The 17,355-nt window shown below is 42.5% G+C and overlaps 1 long non-coding RNA gene across 1 annotated transcript in view; it reads right to left on the reverse strand.

The window, feature by feature from the left end:
- LOC134358759 (uncharacterized) overlaps window positions 1-17,355 on the reverse strand; it is a 48,137-nt gene that overhangs the window by 18,107 nt on the left and 12,675 nt on the right. Inside the window, exon 2 of the long non-coding RNA XR_010020941.1 lies at window positions 8,396-8,514. This is a non-coding gene — a long non-coding RNA (uncharacterized LOC134358759). The remainder of the gene's footprint in view (window positions 1-8,395; window positions 8,515-17,355) is intronic.

Below are 17,355 nucleotides of genomic sequence, written 5' to 3' on the forward strand. Positions count from 1 at the left end.
ACTGGAGCCTGAAGACACACACTGAACATTTCAGGAACAGCTTTTCTCTACCGCCATCAGATTTCTGAATGGTCAATGAACCCATGAACACTGCCTCACTATTTCTCCTCACGTTTTGCACCACTTCTTTAATTTAATATAAATAAATAGATGTCTGTATGTACATATGTTATACACATTGTAATTATACATTTTTTATCATTATATGTTGCAATGTACTGCTCCTACAATACAACAAATTATCTGAAATGTCCCACCAAAATTGGGAAATGCACCAACTACACACACACACACACACATATACACACACACACTCACACACACACACACACACACACACACACACACACTCATATATACATAAACACACACATATAATATGAATGATCCCTACTGTCTCTTTAGATAGCATCAAGGTGACTGTGGACAAAATTGCCCTTGAGTGTAATACTTTAGAAAGTTTAGCAGAAGAAGGAAATGGCTGGTATGATCTCATGCTCACTATCTGTATCATGAAACCCAATAGTGAGACCAGGGTCAAAGCGGTAGAGGGAAGGGGAGGTGAAAGGAGAGTTTGTAACTGCTCCTTTCTTTTTTAAAAAAATGACCTAATTTTTCATAAGATTAATTTTGAAGCCACACAATTATCTCCAACCAGAAAGGTCAAAGCCAAGGAAAGGTCATTGGAGAGATAGAAAGAGTGACAGGCAGGTCATTTTAACTTAATAATGAAAAAAAGCTGAACATTTAGGAGGAGAATAAGGGCAAGCAGGTGGAAGGAAAATGAGTTGAAGATGTGAAGGGTGAGTTGCTCGACAACCTGCTGGGGAGCAGCAATGGAGTAGGGTGGCCCTTTCCCAGAATGTACCCAAAGAAGTAACAAAGTGGAGAATGAAGTAAAAAAAACATTCAGGAGAAGCAGATTAAAGGAGACAGAAAGAATTAGTAACACAAAAACATCAGTGACAAGCAGAAGTGTAGCAATCATTCACCAAAATAACATAACCCACTTAATAAGACAATTAAGTTGATAAGTTGATAAAAAATGAGGATTCAGTCGTTTATGCGCAAAACACTAAATCGTGTTATGGAGCTACAACATGATCATTATTTCAGGGCTACTTTGAACTGTAAACCACAACTTGTTCCAATTCCAACCTCACTCCTTCCGAATGCTCAGCTCTCCACTCCCTCCACACCAGTCCTAACCTTACTATAAACCCCGCTGATAAGGGGGGTGCTGTTGTAGTCTGGTGTACTGACCTCTACCTTGCCGAGGCACAGCGACAACTTGCTGATACGTCCTCTTATTTACCCCTCGATCGTGACCCAACTAAGGAGCACCAGGCCATTGTCTCCCACACCATCACCAACTTTATCCACTCAGGGGATCTCCCATCCACTGCTACCAACCTCATAGTTCCCACACCTCGCACTTCCCATTCCTACCTCCTACCCAAGATCCACAAACCTGCCTGTCCTGGCAGACCTATTGTCTCAGCTTGCTCCTGCCCCACGGAACTCTTTTCTGCATACCTCGACACGGTTTTATCTCCCCGTTCAATCCCTTCCTACCTATGTTCATGACACTTCTCACACTCTGAATTTTTTTGATGATTTTAAGTTCCCTGGCCCCCACCACCTTATTTTCACCATGGATGTCCAGTCCCTACATACCTCCATCCCCCACCAGGAAGGTCTCAAAGCTCTCCGCTTCTTTTTGGATTCCAGACCTAACCAGTTCCCCTCTATCACCTGTCTCCTCTGTCTAGTGGAATTAGTCCTCACTCTTAATAATTTCTCCTTTGACTCCTCCCACTTCCTCCAAACTAAGGGTGTAGCTATGGGCACCCGTATGGGTCCCAGCTATGCCTGCCTGTTTGTTGGCTTTGTGGAACAGTCCATGTTCCAAGCTATACTAGTATCTATCCCCCACTTTTCCTTCGCTATATCGATGACTGCATTGGCGCTAACTCCTGCACGCATGCTGAGCTCGTTGACTTCATTAACTTTTCCTCCAACTAAACAGCTTATCTACTGATGTCTACTATAAGCCTACATACTCTCACAGCTACCTGGACTATTCCTCTTCTCACCCTGTATCTTGCAAAAATGCCTTCCCCTTCTCACAATTCCTCCGTCTCCGCCGCATCTGCTCTCAGGATGAGGCTTTTCATTCCAGGACGAAGCAGCTGTCTTCCTTTTTAAAAGAAAGGGGCTTCCCTTTCTCCACCATCAACTCTCCTCTCAAATGCATCTCTCCCATTTCATGCACATCTGCTCTCACCCCATCCTCCCGCCACCCCACTAGGGATAGGTTTCCCCCTGTCCTCACCTACTACCCCACCAGCCTCCAGGTCCAACATATAATTCTCCGTAACTTCTGCCACCTCCAATGGGATCTCACCACCAAGCTCATCTTTCCCTTCCCCCCCCCTTTCTGCTTTCCACAGGGATTGCTCCCTACGCAACTCCCTTGTCCATTCATCCCCCCAATCCCTTCTCACTGATCTCCCTCCCGGCACTTATCCTTGTAAGCAGAACAAGTGCTACACATGCCCTTACACTTCCTCCCTCACCACCATTCAGGACCCAGACAGTCCTTCCAGGTGAGGTGACACTTCACCTGTGAGTCGGCTGGGGTGATATACTGCGTCTGGTGCTCCCGGTGTGGCCTTCTATATATTGGCGAGACCCGACGCAGACTGGGAGACTGTTTCGCTGAACACCTACGCTCTGTCCGCCAGAGGAAGCAGGGTCTCCCAGTGGCCACACATTTTAATTCCACGTCCCATTCCCATTCTGACATGTCTATCCACGGCCTCCTCTACTGTAAAGATGAAGCCACACTCAGGTTGGAGGAACAACATCTTATATTCCGTCTGGGTAGCCTCCAGCGTGATGGCATGAACATTGACTTCTCTAACTTCCGTTAATGCCCCTCCTCCCCTTCTTACCCCATCCGTTATTTATCTTTATTTCCCCCCCTTTTTTTTCTTTTCTCTGTCCGTCTCACAATCACTCCTTGTCTGCTCTCCATCTTCCTCTGGGCTCCCCTCCCCCTTTACTTTCTCCCTAGGCCTCCTGTCGCATGATCCTCTCATATCCCTTTTGCCAATCACCTGTCCAGCTCTTGGCTCCATCCCTCCCCCTCCTGTCTTCTCCTATCATTTCAGATCTCCCCCTCAGTCTCTTACTAGCTCTTCCTTCAGTTAGTCCTGATGAAGGGTCTCAGCCCGAAACGTTGACTGTACCTCTTCCTGGAGATGCTGCCTGGCCTGCTGCATTCACCAGCATTTTGTGTGTGGGGCTTGAACTGTAAAAATTTGATTGGGAATCAGAATCAGGTTCATTATCATTGGCTTACGTGATGTGAAATGTGTTGTTTAGAGTAGCAATATCATGCAAAGACATAAAAATCATTAACAATTTCAAAAATAAAGAACCGTAAGAAAAAGGAATAATGAGGTAGTGTTCTTGAGTTTGTGAAATATTCTTGACTCTCATGGTGAAAGAGAAAAAGATGTTCTAGACTCTTGTACCTCTGCCATGATCGCAGGAGAAGGCATGTCCCAGAGGGTGAGGGTCTTTGATCTTTACAACCTTCAGGTTTTTCATTTTTTTAGGACCTGACATGGCCTGCCATGAAAGAACAAGAAGTTCCAAACTTCGAGTCCGCAGGTCTCAGCTGGGGTCATGCTGAGATACCCAATCAGTCATGGTATTCATGAGCTGGGGAAAAGTCCCCTATACCAGGTTTCCTTTACAAATCTTTCTTGCTGGAAAAACAAAGTGTGAACATTAAGTACTGACAACAGAATGAAGGCAGTGTCAGGCATGGGACAATTGGGAGCAACCTCACTTCTGAATCAGACATGCACAAAAATCCAACCTTACTGAACTGAATGAATGGCACATTGTTAATGATGATATCAGAATCAGGTTTCATATCACTGGCATACATCATGAAATTTGTTGTTTTATGGCAGCAGTGCTTTGCAAAACATAACAATAAAAAACTATATATTACAATAAGAAATATATTAAAAATATTAAAAAAGAGCAAAAAAATTGAATATAGTGAGGTAATGTAGATGGGTTCAGAAATCTGATGGAAGAGGGAAAGAAGCTGTTGAACGTGTCTCTTCAGTCAATTAATATCAAAAACGGTTATCATAATGAATACTATCCATTAGTACTAGAGGTAGTCTGTACAGTACAAGTTGAATGTTATGTTTTCAATATCATGCCAATCAATGCACATGAAATTAGCAATAAAAGTGGGAAGGAAATCCAGAGATCATCAAATCAAGGAAAGCAATTTTTTCTTTGTAGGATTGTATTTGACTGTAGTAACCATCCTCACCCCCAAATGTGTTCAATAAGCTTGCTGAAATCCATAATCTGGTTAATGAAAGGGTTAATCAAATTTATAAGGACCATCTGATGGATCTGGGCTTGTACTTGCTGGAACTTAGAAGAATGAGGGAAGATCTCATTGAAAATATGTGAAATATTGAAAGGCCGAGATAGAGTGGATATGGAAAGGATGATTCCTATAGTGGGGGGGTGGTCTAAGACCAGAGGGCACAACCTCAGAATAGAAGACATCCGTTTAGTAAGGAGATGTGGGGGAATTTCTTTAGCCTGAGGGTAGTGAGTCTGTGCACTTAATTGTCACAAATGGCTGTGGAGGCCATGTCATTAAAGTAGGTTGATAGGTTCTTGATTGGTCAGGGTGTCAAAGGTAGTGGGGAGAAGGCAGGAGAATAGGATTGAGAGGGATAACAATTCAGCCATGATGGAACAGTGAGCAGACTTGATGGGCTGAATACACTAACATCTTGAGGTTAAGCATGTTGCAAGCTAAGAACTTTTGGAACTGTACAACAACATGATTCACTTCTGGAAAATGTACAGAGCAAATGAGGGGTAAACATGAACATTTTACCATATGTTTAAAGTGAATCTAGAGCTTGCAGCTGAAAAGCAATCGACTCAAGCACCATGTCAGAAAGTTACAAGAAAAAGAGGATCCTCTTCACAATAACACACTCAATTCTCTTTACAATGCAGACAATCTAAATTAAAACAAAAACCATCTGGTTTATGTGTGTGATGTGCATACTAATGAGAATCTGCTGGTCAGTTTAAAATTAAACAAAAACAGGTGGTGGAAATTCAGAAATTACGGAGGCCATGTTCTTGGGCTGCTCCTGAACTTTGCATTGATTTGGGTATTTAGTGCCGCATTAATGCCAAACCTACAAAAGAGCCGAAGCTCAGTAAGTTTCTGAGTTAGTCTTTTGTTCAGTACATCTGCAGAATTTTAAGTCATCTTCTTTTAACTTGCCTCTTAATTACCGCAATCATCACTGGTCTATCGTCTGAGTCACAAACACACTCACTGTTCTTTATCCAATTTAGAATTAAAAACCCATTTCAACAATTAAATGTGCTTTTATTTCCTGAGCTCCTATTAAAGACAATGATTCCCGCGTGAACTTGACACTATGGAGCAAATTCGTTATCAAAATAGAAAAATTCCAACTGTTGTGGATATGGGATTATATTAGTTTTCATTTTTTAATATCTATTGCATAATTTAACTGAACGCTTTGTTGTGTCCCTGGCTGTTCTTACAATGCTAATTTAATTCCAAACAAAAGAGCCATTCAGGCCGTATTTAGTGTCGCAGTGAAGCATGTCTCACTTTGCAGTAATGCTTCACATAAAAAAAGGAGCTTGCATTTAAGCAGCACCTTGTATGACCCTTTCTCCCCCGCAATCATCAAAGCTCTTCAAAGAAAGCAAAATATGTTTATGAGGTTGTCACTTCTGTAATGTAGGTAAATACAGCAGCAAATTTACATGTATCTAAATTGTTCTGAACAACCATTCACTGATGATCTGATAATCTGTTTCATTAAACCAGTGGATATGGCTCGTCCCTCACAGGAAAACCTTCCCCACCATTGAACACACCTACCAAGAGCACAACCACAAGAAAGCGGCATCAGCCGCCCAGACCATGCTCTCTTGTCACTGCTACCATCAGAAAGGAGTCCTACACCACTGGGTTCGGGAACAATTATTACCCTTCAACCATCGGGCTCTTGAACCAGAGAGGATAACATCACTCACCCCAACACTTCCCCGGGGGAAATTGGTTTTCGTTACAGTTGCACCATAAATAATAAATAGTAATAAAACCATAAATAGTTAAATAGTAATATGTAAATTATGCCAGTAAATTATGAAATAAGTCCAATTTATTTACTTGTTTTATTTTTGTCCTTGCATAGTTTGCAATCTTATACACATTGGTTGTTTGTCTTTGTGTGCAGTTTTTCATTGATTCTATTGCATTTCTTTACTCTACTGAATGCCTGCAAGAAAATGAATCTTTCATAGATTGGGTCATAGATGAGGACATATTATTTTAATAATAAACTTAATTTGAACTAATAGTGGCTGAGGGATAAGTATTGGGCAGTCAAACAGAATAATTATTTTCAGAAGGTATTTGATAAGGTGTCACACATGAGGCTGCTTAACAAGATAATGTCCTGTGGCGTTACAGGAAAGGTACTGGCATGGATGGAGGAATGGCTGACAGGCAGGAGGCAGTGAGTGGGTCTTTTCTGGTTGGCTGCCAGTGACTAGTGGTTTTCCACAGGGGTCAGTACTGAGACCACTACTTTTCACATTGTTTGTCAATGATTTGGATAATGGAGTTGATAGCTTTGTGGTAACATTTGCAGATGATGCAAAGCTAGATGGAGGGGTAGGTAGTGCTGAGGAAGCAATGTGATTGCAGCAGGACTTAGACAAACTGGAAGAATGGGCAAAAAAGTGACAGACGAAATACAGTGTTGGAAAATTTGGAATACTGTAATGCATTTTGATAAAAGGACAGTTACCTAAATGGGGAGAAGGTTCAAACTTCAGAGGTGCAGCGAGACTTAGGAGTCCTCATGCAAGACTCCCAGAAGGTTGATTTACAGGGTGAATCTGTGGTAAAGAATGCAAATACAATGTTGGCATTATTTCAAGCAGAATAGATTATAAAAGCAAGGAGATAATGCTGAGACTTTATAAGACACTAGTCAGGCTGCACTTGGAGTATTGTCAAGAGTTTCAGGCCCCATATCTCAGAAGGGATGTGTTGTCATTAGAGAGGGTCCAGACAAGGATGATTCCGGAAGTGTAGGGGTTAACATACGAGGAGCATTTGGCAGCTTTGGGCCTCAACTCACTGGAACTTAGAAGAATGCGTGAGGATCTCATTGAAACATGCCAATTGTTGAAAGGACTAGGTGAAAGGATTGTTGAAAGGTGGATGTGGAGAGGATGTTTCCTCTGGTGGGGGTATCCAGAACCAGAGAGCACAGCCTCAGAACTGAGGGGCGACCTTTTAGAACAGAGGTAAAGAGGAAGTTTTTTTAGCCAGAGAGTGGTGAATGTGTGGAATGCTCTGCCACATACCCACAGACTGCGGTGGAGGCCAAATCCGTGGGTATACTCAAAGCGGAAGTTGATAGTTCCCTGATCGGTCAGGGCATCAAAAGATACGGTGAGAAAGCAGGTGTATGGGGTTGAGTAGGATCTGGGATCAGCCATGATGGAATGGTGGTGCAGACTTGATGGGCTGAATGGCCTAATTCTGCTCCTATGTCTTATGGCCTCATGGTCTAATTCTCCTGCTTTTCTTTGAATTCAGCAATGATAACATTTGATTCCCACCCCCGAGTAAGCAACCTAAACATTCTTCGCCATCTGTAAAGGCTCATAATTCATTGGTGTGTAGTGATCTAACAAGTATTTTATTCAGTCACTGGGTATTGAAAAATTTCTCAGAACATGAAATCCAAGACACCCTGTGCTGTAAAGAGCATCTTATAAAGTTCTCTTTGTTTCTCCACCATTCTTCTGGTTTGGGTCACGAAGGGGAAGGTTGAATTTGGACGCCTGCTGGGAGGAAATGCGAAATCAAAATTTCAAGGTTGGGTTATTAGGAGAAATTTGCTACCGATTGCAGGGGAGAGAAGTTGGTCTTGTGTTCAGTTGCACAGAAGCTGGGTGTAATTGGGCTGGTATGTCAAAGGAAGAGCAAAGTACATCTGCACCTGAAAAGGATCCATCTGAAGTGGTTTCCCTACATCAGACTCCATGGCCTGGGACCTCGTCAGGCTGGTCGAAAGTCACACTACTTTATGCTGAAGCAGATTACATGCACACTGTGAAAGCTCACTTCTACATTATTCACATACACAGTAGTAATCCAAATATTGTTTCCCCTTTTCTAAAAGTCTCCTGTTCATATCTGCAGGTACTATGCCATACGGAAGTTAAACTCTGCCTGGATAGGAGAGGCTCAAATGCTGGTGATTACCTGCTCCTTCACTTCTTGCTTGCACATTCAGGTGTTCCTGGTGCTCTCTGTAATACTTCTTCCAAGTTAACTTCATCATTGATTCCTGAGTGAGATAATACCTGGAGTGGTAGATGGTCCTGTTAAACAAGAAAATGATTTGATCTTAGACAGTCCAGCACAATTGGAGCCATGATAGCATAGCGGTGAGCACAACACTATTACAGCTAAGGGCGTCAGAGATCAGAGTTCAATCATGGCATCCACTGTTAGGAGTCTTTCTACATCCTTCCCGTGGAATGCATGGGTTTTCCCTGGGTGCTATGATTTCCTTCCACAGTCCAAAGACATACTGGTTACTAGGTTAACTGGTCATTGCAAATTGCCCTGTGATTAGGTTAGGGTTAAGTTGGGGGTTGCTGGCTGTGCGGCTCAAATTCCACACTGTATCACCAAAGCCCCATTCCCAGTGGACACGGACATGCTTCTGAGCACAGAAGAGTTAACAGAATTGAAAGAAGGGAGCTTATAGATGTAGTGTATATAGGTTTCCAGAAATCATTTGACAAGGTGCTATGTAAAGGCTGATGCCCAAGGTAAGACCTCCCAGTACACAGGGAAATATTAAGGACTAGTCTTCACCTCATAGAAGAGAGAGAATCCGAGAAACATAGTCTTTGTCAATACGTCATTATTAATACTTGGCAGTTAATTACATAGAAAGATAGAAACATAGAAAATAGGTGCAGGAGTAGGCCATTCGGCCCTTCGAGCCTGCACCGCCATTTATTATGATCATGGCTGATCATCCAACTCAGAAACCCGCCCCAGCCTTCCCTCCATACCCCCTGACCCCTGTAGCCACAAGGGTCATATCTAACTCCCTCTTAAACATAGCCAATGAACTGGCCTCAACAGTTTCCTGTGGCAGAGAATTCCACAGATTCACCACTCTCTGTGTGAAGAAGTTTTTCCTAATCTCGGTCCTAAAAGGCTTCCCCTCTATCCTCAAACTGTGACCCCTCGTTCTGGACTTCCCCAACATCGGGAACAATCTTCCTGCATCTAGCCTGTCCAATCCCTTTAGGATCTTATACGTTTCAATCAGATCCCCCCTCAATCTTCTAAATTCCAACGAGTACAAGCCCAGTTCATCCAGTCTTTCTTCATATGAAAGTCCTGCCATCCCAGGAATCAATCTGGTGAACCTTCTTTGTACTCTCTCTATGGCAAAGATGTCTTTCCTCAGATTAGGGGACCAAAACTGCACGCAATACTCCAGGTGTGGTCTCACCAAGGCCTTGTACAACTGCAGTAGTACCTCCCTGCTCCTGTACTCGAATCCTCTCGCTATAAATGCCAGCATACCATTCGCCTTTTTCACCGCCTGCTATACCTGCATGCCCATTTTCAATGACTGGTGTATAATGACACCCAGGTCTCGTTGCACCTCCCTTTTTCCTAATCGGCCACCATTCAGATAATAATCTGTTTTCCTATTTTGGCCACCAAAGTGGATAACTTCACACTTATCCACATTAAATTGCATCTGCCATGAATTTGCCCACTCACCCAACCTATCCAAGTCACTCTGCATCCTCTTAGCATCCTCCTCACTGCTAACACTGCCACCCAGCTTCGTGTCATCCGCAAACTTGGAGATGCTGCATTTAATTCCCTCATCCAAGTCATTAATATATATTGTAAACAACTGGGGTCCCAGCACTGAGCCTTGCGGTACCCCACTAGTCACTGCCTGCCATTCTGAAAAGGTCCCATTTATTCCCACTCTTTGCTTCCTGTCTGCTAACCAATTCTCTATCCACATCAATACCTTACCCCCAATACCGTGTGCTTTAAGTTTGCACACTAATCTCCTGTGTGGGACCTCGTGAAAAGCCTTTTGAAAATCCAAATATACCACATCCACTGGTTCTCCCCTATCCACTCTACTAGTTACATCCTCAAAAACTTCTATGAGATTCGTCAGACACGATTTTCCTTTCACAAATCCATGCTGACTTTGTCCGATGATTTCACCGCTTTCCAATTGTGCTGTTATCACATCTTTGATAACTGACTCCAGCAGTTTCCCCACCACCGACGTTAGGCTAACCGGTCTATAATTAATGATTAATATTAATTGATCTCGAGAAGGCAGCAGAGTGTTCCAGTTTTCTGACAATGTGAAAATAGATGGGACGGTATGGTGCAATGCAGACAGTTGGATACAGTCCGGTTGAATGAGTGGATGAAACGCTAGCAAACGGAGTTTAAGTTGAGAAAGTGTGACGTCCTGCACTCCAGTCAGTGCAATCGTAACAGGACCATATGACCATAGGTATAGGAGCAGAATTAGGCCGTTTGGCCCATTGACTCTGTTCCACCATTTCATCATGCCTGACCCAATTTTCCTCTCAGTCCCAATCTCCTGCCATCTCCCCATTCCCCTGACCAGTCAAAGATCTATTAACCTCTGCCTTAAATATACATAAAGACTTGGCTTTCAAGTTACCTGTGACAAAGAATTCCACAGACTCACCACTCTCTGGCTAAGGAAATTCCTCCTTATCTTTGTTCTAAAAGGACGCTCCCACTGTAGGAAACATCCTCTCTACACTCACTCTGTCAACACCTTTCACCATTTGATAGGTTTCAATTAGGTCACCTTTTATTCTTCTAAATTCTAGTGAATACAAACCCAGAACCATCAAACGCTCATCATGTGCCAAACTGTTCAATCCCAGAATTATTTTCATTAGTACTGATGAAGAGTCTTGGCCCGAAACATCGACTGTGTACTCTTTTCCACAGATGCTGCCTGGCCTGCTGAGTTCCTCCAGCATTTTGTGAGTAATGATCATTTTCATGAACCTCCTTTGAACTCTGTCGAGTGTCAGCACATCCTTTCTAAAATAAGGGGCCCAAAACTGCTCACAATACTCCAAGTGAGGCCTCACCAGTGCTTTATAAAGCCTCAGCATTACATCCTTGTTTTTATATTCTAATGCTCTTGAAATGAATGCTAATATCACATTTTCCTTCCTCACCACAGACTCAATCTACAAATTACCCCTTTAGGGAATCCTGCACAAGGACTCCCAAATCCATTTGCAACTCAGATTTTTGTATTTTCATTTAGAAAATAAACTATCCTTCCATTTCTTCTACCAAAGTGCATAACCATACACTTCCCAACACTTCCTTGTCCATTTTTCTAATCTATCTAAGTCCTTCTGTAGCCTCTCTACTTCCTCAGAACTACCTGCCCTCCTGCCCTCCATCTATCTTTGTATCATCCACAAACTTTGCAATGAAGTCATCAATTCCATCATCCAAGCCATTGACATATAATGTAAAAAAAAAGTGGTCCCCACACAGACCCCTGTGGAACACCACCAGTCACCGGCAGTCAACCAGAATAGGCTCCCTTTATTCCTACTCTTTTCCTCCTGCCAAACAGCCACTGTTATATCCATGCAATACCATGAGCTCGTAGCTTGTTAAGCAGCCTCATGTGTGGCACCTTGTCAAAGGTCTTCTGAAAATCCAAGTAAACAACATCCACAGATTCTCCTTTGTCTATCCAACTTGTTAATTCTTCAAAGAATTCCAATAGATTTGTCAGGCAAGATTTTCCTTTAAGGAAACCATGCTGACTACAGCAATTTTATCATGTGCCTCCAAATACACCAAAACTACATCCTTAAAAACCAGTACCAACATCTTCCCAACCACTGAGGTCAGAATAACTGGCCTATAGATTCCTTTCATCTGCCTCTCTCCCTTCTTGAAGAGTGGAGTAACATTAGCAATTTTCCAGTTTCCTGGAACCATTCCAGAATCTCGTGATTCTTGAATCATCAGGCAGACTATACTCCTTCCCACCCTCCCCCCACCTTCTTTATAGGGCCTCTGCCCCTTCCCCCTACAGTCCTGACGAAGGGTTCTGGCCCGAAACGTCGACCGGTCTTTTCCACGAATGCTGCCCGACCTGCTGAGTTCCTCCAGTGTGTTGTGAGTGAGGCGGACTATATTATTACCGAAACTGCTAATGAGTATTGGATGATCCAGTGAACCCCAGCACAAAGAATGAAAAAAATAACAGATGGGTGGAACAAACAGTTAGGAAGACAAATGATCTATTGGCCTTTCCAAAAGGTTTAAAATATAGAAATAGGGAGGCATTGTTGCAATTGATGAGAGCATTTGTCCCTTGCTAACACCTTCCTGGTTTTTGAAAGCAGTCCAAAACAGATCCATTAGGCTAATTCCCGGAATGAGAAAATTACCCATTCACAAGCTACTAAATACATTAGATCTGTATTCTTTGGAGTTTAGAAGACTTAGTAGTGGTCTTATTGAAACATATAAGATCTTAAGGTGCAATGACAGGTCAAGAGATTTTCACTAGTGGGAGAATATCAAATGAGGTGGGGTATTTACAGGTTAAGAAGCATTTATTTAAAAACTGGAAATTTCTTCTCACAGAAGGTGGGGATTCCTTAAATTCCCTGTCCTTGAGAGTTGTGGAGTTGTGATGCTTAGATTACTGGACGTATTTAAAAAGGGAGTTGATAGATTTTTGAACGAATTTGGAACTGAGATCTTTGGGGAACAGGCCTGTGGCAGATCAGCCATATTGAATGGCAGGGCAGGCGTGGGATGGGGTGGAGGTGGAGTGGTCAACTGGCCTTTGTGCTGCTCATTGTTATAGATCCACATAGAGATCTGGAAAAGAAAAATTCGAGGCATATAGCAACTCATCCACATGATTGTCATTGTTGTTTGGTTATGATTTGGCTGATATAATAGCCATGGTTTATTTCTGAGTTCAGATTGTTGTAACCCTTTATACCAAATTGAATTGTATGAAGATACAGCGCCAAAGAAGCTATTTAGTTCATTGTGCTTGTGCGGCTTTTCCAAAAGGACTGTCCAGTTAACCTTTCTACCTTCCCTATCTTTATATTCCTGCAAAACTTACCTCTTAAAATATTTCTCCAATATTCTTCCAAAGGTATTGTTAAGTTTGGTGTCGCTAGTCGGCCAGATAATGAAGGCACATTACAGGGTATGTGGGACAAATCCTCACTGTGCCAATCATTCTTGTACCAATTCTCTGATCACTGTCCCGTATGTTCACCTTAAAAAATGTTCAAAATTTTGAATGCCTCTTAATAATTTTCCCTCTATTGCAAAGAGAATGATTTAGCTTCTCTGATTCCTTCATCACGCATTTAGTATACACATGAAACTATAAGAGCTAACTGATCCAATCTGGTGAATGCGCTGTATTTGTGCTTTAGTTTGCTGACACAACCCTCCCAACCACTGAGGATGTCTTCAAAACCTCAAGAAGGTGGCATCCATCATTAAAAACCCTCACCATCCATGACATGCCCTCTTCTCATTATTACGATCAGGAGCCTGAAGACACGCACTTAACACCTTAGGAACAGCTGCTTCCCCTCTGCCCTGAAATTTCTAAATGGCTCATGAACCCATGATCACTAACTCACCATTCCTTTTTCACATTATTTATCGTAACTTTGCATAATTTAATGTCTTTATGCCACAAAACAACACATTTCGCAACATATGAGAATGAGAATAAATGGGATTCTAATTCAGTTCTGAATTCCAGTTTTTTGCCATTGTGTAGAGCAGGGTATGGTGATACGTTGCAAAATCAAGATCAACTCTGAAATGGTAAAGATTTGGTAGTGGTGGTGTTCCCATTCTTTATGTTACTTGGAGACTAAGTTAGAATTCAGAAATCAAACTAACAACGGTATCCAAAGTTTTGGGTGCTGGGGTGGAGATGTGATATGCAAAGGAGGTGTAAGGCGCTTCTTCCCACCGTGAGCCTGCAGGTCACCCTTGGGCAAGGTGTAGCACCTGATTAGCCCCCCCCCCCGCTCCCGATCAGCGTCACGTGACACCATGGGAGCAGGTGGTGGATGGTTGTATGAGCAGCTGGTGCATATCACAAGTCTTGGTTATGCAACCACTGATACCAGGTAACAATCTCTAAACAGTATTGATCATGGCTGGGGTCACCCAACTTGTAAAGACACTGCCCAGAAGTTAGCAATGGCAAACCAATTCTGTAGAGAACCCTGGCAAGAACAATTATGGATTGATGGATTGCTTACCTCATATGAAGATGATGATCAAATGTACATTCAAGATAAAAATTATATGCAGATAAAAAAACACCATGAAACATAGAAGGAAGCAAGTGAACCCACCAAATCTAAGTGAACTCTGAAATAATTCCATCAATCCCAATTCTACTTTCAATTCCCAGTGATTTATTCTCTTTCCCAATTCCATAACTTTTTCTAGATTCTCTTGCCAGTTACACTCGTGGGAATTTGGAGTGTCCAGTACACTTAGCAGCTCATTGTAGGATGAGGGATAATTGAAGATTTCCACATGGTTAAAGCAGGACATCCAATTTCTGGCAGACATGCAAGGTCAGGGTCGATCCCAGGTTCTGGAGCTGTGCGCCAGCAGTTTCAACTGCCGCATCAATGTGCTGCCATCTTGTTTCTGTTATAAATAGCTTGGGGTGTTGAAGCTCGGAGTTTAATCCAGGCATCCTCTGTAAGGCACCTCTGTACGTCCTCCCAGTGGAATGTGTGGGCTTTCTCCAAGTGCTCCGGTTTCCTCCCACAGTCCAGGTAGGTTAGTTGGTCATTAAAAATTGTCCTGTTAGGTTAGATCAAATGGGGGTTTGCTGGGTGGCAATGTATCTCTAAATAACTAACTGATTAAACTAATTAATTCTCAATAGCATTGGTCATGTTACATTGGCAAATAATGAGTTCTTTGCCTGAAAATTACAACTCAACATCACTATGAATGTCAGAATCATGGAATTATCCAGAATGGAAACAAGCCCTTCAGTTACCAAATCATAAGGCCCTCACGTACACCAATCCTACATTAATCCCATTTTCTAATTCTCCCCACATTCTTTTCAATTCCCCCACATGCTACAGGCAATTTGAAAGTAAACTGGAGGATCCGGAGGAAACTCAGTCACAGGGAGAACATGCAGACTCCACACAGATAATGCCCAAGATTAGGATTTAAGGCCGGGTGCTGTTGTCGTCGGGCAGTGTTTCTACAAGCTGCACCACATGATGCCCACAATGGTGTTGGTTCATTAGCATCTTAGAATAGAGTTTCCCAAACTTTTTTGCGCCATGGATCCCTACTGTTAACTAAGGGGTCCGTGGACTCCAGGCTGGGAACCTTGGAAGGAGGGAAATGTTTTGAACATCAAATATGTAAGTTGAATGTCCGTGTTCCTCGGCATTCTTTACAAACACCTCATCTACATCCTTCCTAAAGTGTAGCACACTGACTTGCATACAATACTTCAGCTGGGACCTATCAGGCAATGAATAGAGATTTATCATCACTCCTGCACTTTTGTGTAGATTGTTGACAAAGTCATCTCAATCTTCAATTGTTAAATCCATATCCAAAAGCAAAGTTGCCCTGGCTGTGCACACAGCAGCTAAAGAAAGCAGCTCTGCCTTGCCCTCCAAACATTTTACATGCTCAGTGCTATTACCTTCCAACTTCAGAAAATACAGATCTATCCTAAATCTCTCCTCAAAGATATTCCTCTGATAATGTTTTCATTTAACATAGACTAGGAACTTTGGATCAAAAAAATGTTTTCCTTTGCCTCATGTTTTCATTGGCTTTCCTTTATCATAAAGTATCTACTGGAATGTCCATTATAACTGTAGGGGGACATTTTACTATTATTCACGTATAATTTTCCCATTTTGGACTGACAACAGGGAACATTATGTTGCTCAGATTTAGCAAGGAAAACTTGTCTCTGAGATGCAATAAAAGCAGCGCAAAATAACCATTATTCTTTCCAGCTTTAGCCATTTATGACTTTGCAAGTCTTTGGGACCAGTGAAATCAAAACACAATGGGGAAGCCAGACTCCTACATGACCTAGAACGTCATGTTCAGCATCCATCATCAAGGGCCCCCAGTATCCAGGCCAAGCTCTCTTCTCGCTGCTGCCATCAGGAAGGAGGTACAGGAGCCTCAAGGCTCACACCACCAGGTTCAGGAACAGACATTACCCCTCAACAATCAGGCTCTTTAATCAGAGGGCATAACTTCACTCAAATTCACCTGCCCTATCACCGAACTGTTCCCAGACCCTATGGACGCACTTCCAAGGACTTTTCATCTCATGTTCAGGATATTTATTGTTTATTTAGTTTTTTTATTATTATTATTACTACATTATTTCTTTTTTCCCTCTCTTTTTGTATTTGCACCGTTGTTGTCTTCTGCACATTGTCTGTCCTGTTGTGTGTGGTCTTTCAATGATTCTGCAGTTTTTCATGTACTTACTGTGATTGCCCGCAAGAAAACGAATCTCAGAGTTGTATATGGTGACATATACATACTTTGATAATAAGTTCACTTTGAACTTTGATGTCCATCAGCAGATCTGTCTGCCATTTCTGCATTTCTGTTTCCCACAAACTTATGCTGACCAACAATTTTCTAGCAACTTCAAAATAATAGCAAGAACAATAAACAGAACTTCAAGAATTCAGCAGTCAAGCAGAATCTGTAGTGGCTGGAGGAGAAGGCTGACATTTCAGGTTTAGATCTGCATCAGGACTGAGGGGGAGGAAGGAAGGTTGTCAGTACAAGAGCTGCGGTTGTGGCAGAGGCTGGTAGATGACAGGTTAAACCGGATGGGGAGGGGACAGTGGATGAAGGACAGATGGAAAAAGGTGGGGAGGTGGGTATGAGACAGAAGCTGGTAGATAAAGGCTTGAATCAGATGGACAGGGGATGGGGGGTGATGAGCAGATCAAACCAGGTGGGAAGAGGGGATGGGAAAGCTGAACAAAGTGAGAAAAAAGACCAGGTGGATAGGTGAATGTGAGAATCAGAACAATAATGTATGGGTGGACATT

Source organism: Mobula hypostoma, chromosome 19 (genome assembly GCF_963921235.1).
Source record: "Mobula hypostoma chromosome 19, sMobHyp1.1, whole genome shotgun sequence".
NCBI lineage: Eukaryota > Metazoa > Chordata > Chondrichthyes > Myliobatiformes > Myliobatidae > Mobula > Mobula hypostoma.